Raw genomic sequence first — 10,250 nt, 5'->3', positions numbered from 1 at the left:
GAAAAATTCGAAAATTGAAAAATTCGAAAACTGAAAAATTCGAAATACGAAATTTCGAAAATACAACATTTCGAAATTTCGAAAATTGAAAAATTCGAAATTTGAAAATGGAAAAATTCGAAATTCGAAATTTCGAAAATTGAAAAATTCGAAATGTCAAAAATCGAAATTTCGAAAATTGAAAAATTCGAAAATCGAAATTTCGAAAATTGGAAAATTCGAAATTCAAAAATTTAAAAATTCGAAAACTGAAAAATTAGAAAATTCGAAAACTGAAAAATTAGAAATACGAAATTACTAAAATACGAAATTTCGAAATTTCCAAAATACAAAATTTCGAAATTAAGAAAATTGAAAAGATTTGAAATTTTTCCGAATTTCCGAAAAAAAATTTTTTTTTTCGTTTCATTCGTTTTTTTTCGTTTCATTCGTTTTTTCGTTTCATTCGTTTTTTTGCTTTTTCGGAAATCCTAAAATTTCCCGAATTTACGAAAAAAGCAAAAAAACGAAAAAAAAATAATTTTTTCAAAATTTACGAATTTACGAAAAAATAAAAAAAACGAATGAAACAAAAACGGAAAAAAATAATTTTTCGAATTTCCCGAATTTACGAATTTACGAAAAAATAAAAAAAACGAAAATAACATAAACGAAAAAAACGAATTTTGTGGCAGTGCACATGTCTAGATCTGATTATATAAGCTAGTTTACAAGACATTAGCCAACAATGTTTTTAAATTGTTAAATGTTACTGTATTTATCGGGCTATAACGCGCCCGGCGCACCCCCGAACTTGAAGGAAGATTCATGCAAAAAAAAAATACTAACAGTTTGGATGCCCTTGTCGGTGTCTTGCCCGTCGTCCATCGCGTCCTGCCTGTTGTCCAGCGCATCCATCGGCGACCTCGTCCGGTCCGGCATCCTTCTGCAGCCATCCCCGCTCGATCCTCGCTTCCCGCGCTGTGTTCGAACCACTGCGCCGACATATACCGAGCGGAGTACACTTGGGTATAGTCGGGCGGGATCGGCTCCTCTCGCGTTAATGACGTACAGGACGCACACGACGTGACCGCAAGAGGAGCCGAGCCTGCACGACTATACCCGAGTGTACTGCGCTCGGTATATGTCGGCGCAGTGGTTCGAACAAAGCGCGGGAAGCGGGTATTGGCGTATATCGCGCAACCACGATTTTGCCCTGTTTTTCAGGGCAAAAAAGTGCGCGGTATACGCCGATAAATACGGTATTTGCCAATCTTTGAAATTATCAATTGTAGAGCCATAATGCATGTTTGTTCTTTGAGTTAGGACAGGAGGGAAGGGGTGGTTGTGTTTTTTCTTATTTCTTGTAAAATGCTAAACATTTCATTTTAATTGTACCTTATCAAAAAAAAAATCGGAAAGAAAGAAAAGTCATGAACAGAAGTAAAGAAAGAAAATATATTCTGATAAAGGGAAAATTGTCTTGTCAGATTCGTTTTTCTGCATAAATCAAAGTTCTAGGGTTTCCTATTATTATTTAGGTACTTATATAGCGCTGTCAATTTACACAGCACTTTACATATGCAATGTACATTCAAATCAGTCCCTACCCTCAAGGAGCTTACAATCTAAGGCGGGGATATGCAATTAGCGGACCTCCAGCTGTTGCAGAACTACAATTCCCATAAGGCATAGCAAGACTCTGACAGCCACAAGCATGACACCAGAGTCAGAAGCATGATGGGACTTGTAGTTTTGCAACAGCTGGAGGTCCGCTAATTGCATATCCCTGATCTAAGGTCCCTAAAATCACATTCATATACTAGGGCAAATTTAGACAGAAGCCAATTAACCTACCAGCATGTCTTTGGTGTGTGGGAGGAAACCGGAGTACCCGGAGGAATCCCACGCAGGCACAGGGAGAACATGCAAACTTAAGGCAGGTAGTGTCGTGATCGGGATTCGAACCAGCAACCCTTTTTACTGATAGGCGAGAGTGATATTCACTACACCACTGTGCTGCCCATGGTGATCTGAAGTGTTAAAAAAAAGTCTGATGATTTCTTCTGTCTGATTAACCTATACAATGTACACAATGCTGACAAATTTTAAAGATATTTAGAAATAAAAGACATTTTCAAAAATAAAAGGAATGGATAAAAACTGTTTGTTCAGTGAACCAATCCATTTTGTTTACTATAGGTTAAGTGCTGTTTCCAGCTGGGACCAGACATCTTTAATAGACTAGAAGGCTGCCGAGCCCAAGGTTTTGCAAATTTATGTTGTTATAGCCATAAACCACTTGCTGCTAATCAATCTGCCTAGGAGTTCTCACCAGGCAGACTGGATTTGGCATTGAAACATTAACAAAGACTCACAAATTTACATAAAAATTATGTCAGTGTGCAATACAATAAAACAGTATGATATGATAAAACAAGCTGAGATCCAGATGTTTTTAAGCTGTGCCTGATAATAATGATTATAATAATTTATGCACTTCTCACACTGATTTGCAAAGTTAAATGCATGAGCTTACAGATTCAATTTTAACAGTCCCATAAGTGCCCTTTAGGAAATCGCAGTATGAAAAAAAAACTAGAAGCTATAGTCTGTAGTTCTCTGGTAATAATCTGGCAAAATGACAAATGAGCTAAGTTCTCTGATAGAAGAGTAGAAGAGAATATGAGTGCTCTAACTAATGGGTAGTCAATTCCCAGCCTTGATTGACTGTACTGTCGCTGTACACCTGTTGTGATCTTAAAAAGTAAAGGAGGTCAGTTACCTATGCCCATCAGGTAATCAATATTTGCATTACTTATGTTTAATTTATTAAAACTGCATCCATATTTAATAAAAGAAGAAGAGTGTAAACAAATTAAGGTATGCACAATGCTTGTCACATGGTATTTATCTTGCATCAAATTTTTTATGTGAATTAAGTAAATGAATAATGGTTTACAACCATTTGAAGAACATTGTGCTTTGTGCACGTTAGATTTTTCCATGTACTAAAAGGAATGATTCTTTGAATTGTCATTTGAGCTGAGCTGAAATGGCACGCTGGCTTCAGAATTTTGGTATCGGGATCAGGACAGATGAACCTTGCACTGCTCGCAGCACCTGTTATTTTTAGAAAAAGGTCTTTTAGAAAGAGGTCTTTTTATCTAAGAGTAGTTTACGGTAAATTTACACTGGCAGTTGCATTTTAAATGCATGGGCTAGTACAGAGGTATTGAATAAGGAGACCAAACAACAATTTGATACAACATTTTTATTTAACTTTGGTAAAATTGGCCACGGTGTCATCCATAAAATGTGGGGGCGGGGTTACAAAAATTTTCTCAATAAATAAATTAAATTACAAAAGGCCAAATTGGCTAAACTTAAAACTTTAAAATCAAATTAATTTCTGTCCATCCAGCAAAAGCTGGACGACTACTCCCCCCATACAGACGACCCCATGACTTATTATGACAAACTGACAGGTAAGGGTGGGCGGGCGGGCGATGCTGCTTGTCAGGAGATGTGACTGAGCAAATCGCCTCAGCCTCTCCCTTATATAGGCTCGTCCAGTGCAGGTTTTACCTCACGCGAACGGACCTATCAGAGAAGGGGGCTGCCGCAGCTGACCAATCAGAGGCTGTTACTACCCCAGAGCGCGGCAGCCCACTTCTCCCTCTGCTCTATCCCATGCAGGCTCAGCATACTGCCGTAGCCTCACATGGGCTAGTACAGAGGTATTGAATAAGGAGACCAAACAACAATTTGATACAACATTTTTATTTAACTTTGGTAAAATTGGCCACGGTGTCATCCATAAAATGTGGGGGCGGGGTTACAAAAATTTTCTCAATAAATAAATTAAATTACAAAAGGCCAAATTGGCTAAACTTAAAACTTTAAAATCAAATTAATTTCTGTCCATCCAGCAAAAGCTGGACGACTACTCCCCACCGGCCGGGGCCAACCGCGAAGCTGTTGGCCGAGGCCCCCCCACCACCGTGGCTGATTCGATCATGGACTGGATACCCATATTAAAAATGTCCAGGCCAATGCCTGACAGATGAATTTGGTCAACCCGAAACAACCCAGGCAAAAAACCCTCTAACTCGGAATGACGAAAGGAAGAGCCACCAATTGAAGGCATAAAACTATGAATCGTCCTATTTAGCCGTCTGCGGATTCTATCCACGTAGAAAAGGGTGCCGTGCGGCGACCATAACAGCCTGGGAACCATCTCAGAATATACTAACACTGAACCTGGGAACATTTGAGTTATGGAATAGAGATCCCTTTTCATTTCACATAACAAGTCCCATGTGTTGAATTTACCCAAGTCATTAGCCCCCACGTGGATAACTATCACTTGGGGTTGAGGCCAGACAGAAGACAAATAAGCTAGGTGGTCTTTTAAATTGCGCCACCGCATACCTCTAACACCTGACCATAAAATTAAAAATAAATCAGGATCAAGCCCCAGGTTAGCAGAGTATGATCTGGATCCGGAGTGCTTGTAAGCCCAGAACACGTAGGAGTGACCTATGACCCAAGCGATATTCCTGGATAAATCTGAAAGAGAATCATAAAGTTAGAAGACTGGGACGAACATATAACTTATATCTATTGCTGCCCCACCTGCCCACTTTTTTAACCTTACTCTCTGAAAAACCTATAGAATCAGCTGTGGTGGCAGCGCCAATTCGGAAAGAATGGGAAGAAAATTGGTACCCAGATAAATTCAAGCGCTTCAAACAGGAGGCCAAAACAGCTGAGAACTGGTACCTAGTTAGAGAGGACAAGTCTTCATGAATAAAAAAGGAATCGTTACTCAATGGTCTGACCAAAAGATAATTACGAACATGAAACACGGGACAGATAGCCTCATTAGGAGAACTGGATAAAGAAAACCACTGGCCAACCTGAGAGGACTTTGATCTGGACAAAAACAGACGGACAGAACCGACGTCAAACTGAACATGAGAAAAACGGAGAAATGAAAAAGCGTTTCTATTTGCTGCAGTAAACTCACCTAACCGAAGGGCTCCAAAGAATGCTATAGAGAAAGCAGCCTTAAAAAGCAAAGATTCGAAATTGGATGAGCAGACATCTTGAAGGATCTGAAGAAGATCGATCAAAATGGGGATAGATATGGGACGCCTATTATCTAAAGAGGGCCTAGACTTTTTGAGGCCCTTCAAAACCTGAGTGACCTGAAAGAAAGAGGTAAGAGCAGGAAGGCCTGCAAACTTAAGGAAAAAAGAAACTCCAGCCAATATTTTACCTATGGAAGCCGGGGACAGATTAGACTGAATGAGAAAGGACAAAAAAGACAAAGCCACGTAAGAAGATACATCTAGTGGATCCAAACCCAATGGTTGACAGAGCACTATTTGTGCCATGAAAGCCTATAATCCCTCCAGGTGTTTTCCGCTACTGAAGCCTTGAGATTCCGGAATATTATTCCCAAATTAAGCCCCAGAGGAAGTCTGGGCAAGGGGTGCCATGTTGATCCGCTGATGGCGCCAACTCTCGGAATCTCTTGAACTGTGAACGAGATAAAGAATCTGCTATGTTATTTTCTTTACCTGCAATATGCTCAGCTCTCAACCATATATTACAGTTCATACAATGAAGTACAAGGAAACGCAATAACCTCAGAACGGGATCAGACTTAGAGGACAGAGTATTGATGGCAAAAAAGACACCTTTATTATCCGTATGAACTAAGATTCTACGATTCTTAAAGATGTCTTCCCACACAACCACCGACACAATCACTGGAAAGAGCTCCAACAGAACTAGATTTTGAAGTATCTCCTTCTGGAGCCAATCAGGGTGCCAGGACTGGGCGCACCAGCGCCCATCCAAGAAAGCCCCGAACCCAGCAGAGCCAGCTGCATCGGTGAAGAATTCCAACTGAGAACTATTAATAAAGTCCATTTGCCAGGCCGAGGAACCATTAAACTCATTTAAAAAAGCATCCCAAATTCTTAGATCATCCTTGATGCTTTTTGAAATTCGGAAATGAGCGTAAGGGTTCACCATACCTTTTATGGCTAACGAGAACCTGCGCGAAAATACCCTCGCCATAGGGATGACTCTGGCTGCAAAAGCAAAAAGACCCAGCAAAGATTGTGCCTCCTTTAAGCACACCTTCTTACTGACAAGAAAGGTTGCAATCATAGACTTCATTTTATGTATCTTCTGTTGTGGCAATCTGAATTCCATTCGTTCGGAGTCAACCGTGATCCCCAAAAATTCAATAACTGTCGTGGGAAAAACTGTTTTCTCCTGGGCCAGAGGCACGCCAAAGTCATGACAAACGTCAAAGAAAACCTGTAAAGCTTCCATACACACTGATGACCCCCGGGGACCTAAAAACAAGAAGTCATCTAGATAATGTAGGATAAGGCCTTGAGGGATAACGACTGACACGACCCAATGTAAGAAGGAGGAAAAAGCCTCGAAATAAAAGCATGACATAGAAAACCCCATTGGCATGCATTTATCAAAATAATATTTATTCAAAAATTGAAAACCCAAAGAATTGAAGCCTTGTGGATGCACGGGAAGAAGGCGGAAAGCCGACTTAATATCAGCCTTTGCTAGCACAGCCCCTTGCCCTGCTTGCCTCAAAAGACACAAAGCCTCATCAAATGAGGCGTAGCAGACTGGAGCCTCCACAGAGGCAACTTCGTCATTGAGTGACGAATGCGGTGGGTAAGATAGGTGGTGGATCAGTCTGAACGCACCCAGCTCTTTCTTGGGTACGATGCCCAAAGGGGACAACCGGAAATTAGAGAATGGCGGGTCATTAAAGGGGCCAGCCACCCTACCCTCAGACAATTCTTTGCAAATTTTCTCAAGCACTAAGTTAGAGTGCATGGATACCGATAGTAAATTTTTAACTGGTGTACACCCTGAACCAGTAAAGGATGGCACTAAGAAACCATTGGCAAAACCTTCAGTTAGCAGAGCCGCCATCCTGTGGTCTGGATAGCGCTCGAGCCATGGGCGCATTCTTGCCAGGCTCACCGGAGTCGGGGCCTTTCCCATGTGTGTCCTTGGGTCCTGAATGAGAGGAACTAGCGGCAGCTTTACGAAAACATCTGCTCGCCGCGTGAGTACCGCCACAATAAGAACACTCATGTTTGTATCTACAATTCAATAAGAATTTACATTGACCCTCATTGAATGCAAAGCATACACCCTTCCTGACTGGACTCTGACCATTTGAAGCGGGGCGAGGGGTGAACTGGGGCCTAGGTGGCAGCATAAGGTTTAACCATAAACCAACGTCCTTAGCCCCCCAATGCAGCGATGGGTGCACAGCTAGTTTTTGACGGAAATTCTCGTCATATGAGAACCATGCGGAGCCGCCAAAGTGGCGAAAGGCCTCCGCAATAATATCCAGGTGTTGGAATAAACCTGAGCACTTCCCCGGGAAGCGTTCTCCCATAACTGCTGAATAGATACAGAACGCTTGCAGCCAGTTTTGAAATGTCTTAGGAACCGCTCTCCTCCTATCTTCCTCTGTTCTTTCGCTGGACTGCCTGTCAGATTTAGCCAAAAACTCCTTAGAAGCAGGGAGAAGTGATAATATATCGAGATATTCACCCCTCCAAATTTTTTCTTTGACTGACTTAGACAGATGAAAACCCAGCGGGGATAAACTGCAAGGGAGGGGTTCCTTAAAGGAAGACTCGCTGACCATAGCAGCCGAGGATCTGAGGGGTAAAGTATTATTAACAGCAGGACACCTCACACTCGATCTGACAGTAACATCCTTATTTAGCAGAGAGGGATGACCAGCCTCATGCCACACCACACCAACCTCCTCCATATCAATAGCATTATCGCTATTTCCAGCACCAGTCTCCTGTGCACTCTGACTTACTGTGCATGCCTGAGTACTCAGACTCTCACCTGGTTGCACATACATATTTACATTTTGTGAGGTAAAATCCGCATCATGTATACCTTTGAACTGCTGCACAATGACAGACAAAGATTCAATTAGACTAGAAAATGCAGATAACTGGTTAACATTACTGAAAACAACTTCAGGTAAAACATGCTCACCCAAGTCCCCAGGAGGGGGGGAAGAGGCAGCGCTGCTCCCTTGCTGGCAAGAAGCACCTCTTGTTGCAGCTCCCTCAGCTTGAGGAGCTAAATTATTGGTCTTACATTTCTTTTTTCTTCCAGGCTGTTTCCTGGGGGCGCCCACGCTCATCTCTGGTACTGCAGCTGGGCTGACAGATAAAACAGAGCCACTCTCCTCAGACAGGCAACGCTTCAGCCACTCTTCACCTCCCCTGCTCTCCGCCTTCTCTAGGAGTCTACATAAGAGCTCCTCACGGCTGTCCTGCACAGCGCGCTTCATCCTGAGAGAGAGGGAGAGGCGGGCGATGCTGCTTGTCAGGAGATGTGACTGAGCAAATCGCCTCAGCCTCTCCCTTATATAGGCTCGTCCAGTGCAGGTTTTACCTCACGCGAACGGACCTATCAGAGAAGGGGGCTGCCGCAGCTGACCAATCAGAGGCTGTTACTACCCCAGAGCGCGGCAGCCCACTTCTCCCTCTGCTCTATCCCATGCAGGCTCAGCATACTGCCGTAGCCTCACATTATATTAGCAGTATATGCTTATATGTAATACTATTGCCACTATTACTATTACACGTTTGTTACACAATATATATTTTTTAAATATGAGTAATAATAAAGTGTTTTAAATGCACATATATGACCAGTTACAAAAACACTGATTTACTTATACAGAATATGTGTTACTATATAAGGAAATATCTAGGGTATGCACAATGTTTTTTTTTTTTAAACTGCACCTAAAAATGACAGTAAAATGTAAAAGCTTCATTAACAGTTACCGTTAAGTCATAATACCTGAATATCTATTTGGCTGCAAAGGTGTTTGCCTATTTTACAGAAAAGATTAGAGCCTGTAAATTTTCCAGTTTTACTTTCTATGCAATGCATAGATTTTACTGTGGTACAACTGTATTTTATTACCTCTCCCTAATATAGACGTTAATCAGGCACAATTTGATTTTAGATAGATTTATTATTTGCTTAATATTTTTTTGCACAAACAAAATGAAAGCACTTGCAGCATGCTAAACCTGGAATAGCAAGCTTAAAAAGCTTTGTATTATACTTCCATTTGTCCATTTTCAATAAAAAATTTAGGGGCAAATCCACAAAAGAGATACTCCGGCGTAAGCCGTCGTATCTCTGGTTCTAACTTTGGAACTGATCCTCAGAAGCAGTTTTCCTAAGTTAGGCAGAAGATCCGACATCTGTAAGGGACTTACACTGCCGGATCTTAGGATGCAGTACTGCATCCGCCACTGGGGGCATTTCGAGTCGAAATGCCTCTGTTAGTATGCAAATTAGCACTTAGGGCGATCCTCAAAGCTTTTGTACCTAGTTTTTTCGCCGTAAGTGTTAGTTTGCCTGGTGTAAAACTAGGGCTGCTTTTACAAGGTGTAAAGTTAGTCACACCTTGTAAAGGCCCATTCAAGCGACGGCATTTGGTATGCATTCCCGAGGGAGAACTCCATGCCAATTTTCAATGAAAAAAACGGCATGGGTTCCCCCTCAGGAGCATACCAGGCCCTTAGGTCTGTTATGGGTTGTAAGGAGACCCCCCTCCGCCGCAAAATTGACGTAGGGGGTCCCCCTACAATCCATACCAGACCCGTATCCAAAGCACGCTACCCGGCCAGCCAGGAAGGGAGTGGGGACGAGCGAGCGCCCCCCCCCCTCCTGAGCCGTGCCAGGCCGCATGCCCTCAACATGGGGGGGTTGGGTGCTCTGGGGCAGGGGGGCGCACTGCGGGCCCCCCCACCCCAGAGCACCCTGTCCCCATGTTGATGAGGACAGGACCTCTTCCCGACAACCCTTGCCATTGGTTGTCGGGGTCTGCGGGCGGAGGCTTATCGGAATCTGGGAGTCCCCTTTAATAAGGGGGCCCCCAGATACCGGCCCCCCACCCTAAGTGAATGGATATGGGGTACATCGTACCCCTATCCATTCACCTGTAGGCAAAAAGTAAAAGTTAATAAACACACAACACAAGGCTTTTTAAAATATTTTATTATTCTGCTCCGGACGCCCCCCCTGTCTTCGTTATTAGCTCAATTACCAGGGGGGGCTTCTTCTTCCACTCTCCGGGGGTCTTCTCCGCTCTCCGGGGGTGTTCCGCTCTCCGGGGGGGGCTTCTCCGGACTCCGGGGGGGCTTCTCCGGACT

This window comes from Rana temporaria, chromosome 1, assembly GCF_905171775.1.
Source record: "Rana temporaria chromosome 1, aRanTem1.1, whole genome shotgun sequence".
NCBI classification, from domain to species: domain Eukaryota; kingdom Metazoa; phylum Chordata; class Amphibia; order Anura; family Ranidae; genus Rana; species Rana temporaria.
Note: the sequence above shows the minus strand (reverse complement) of the source record.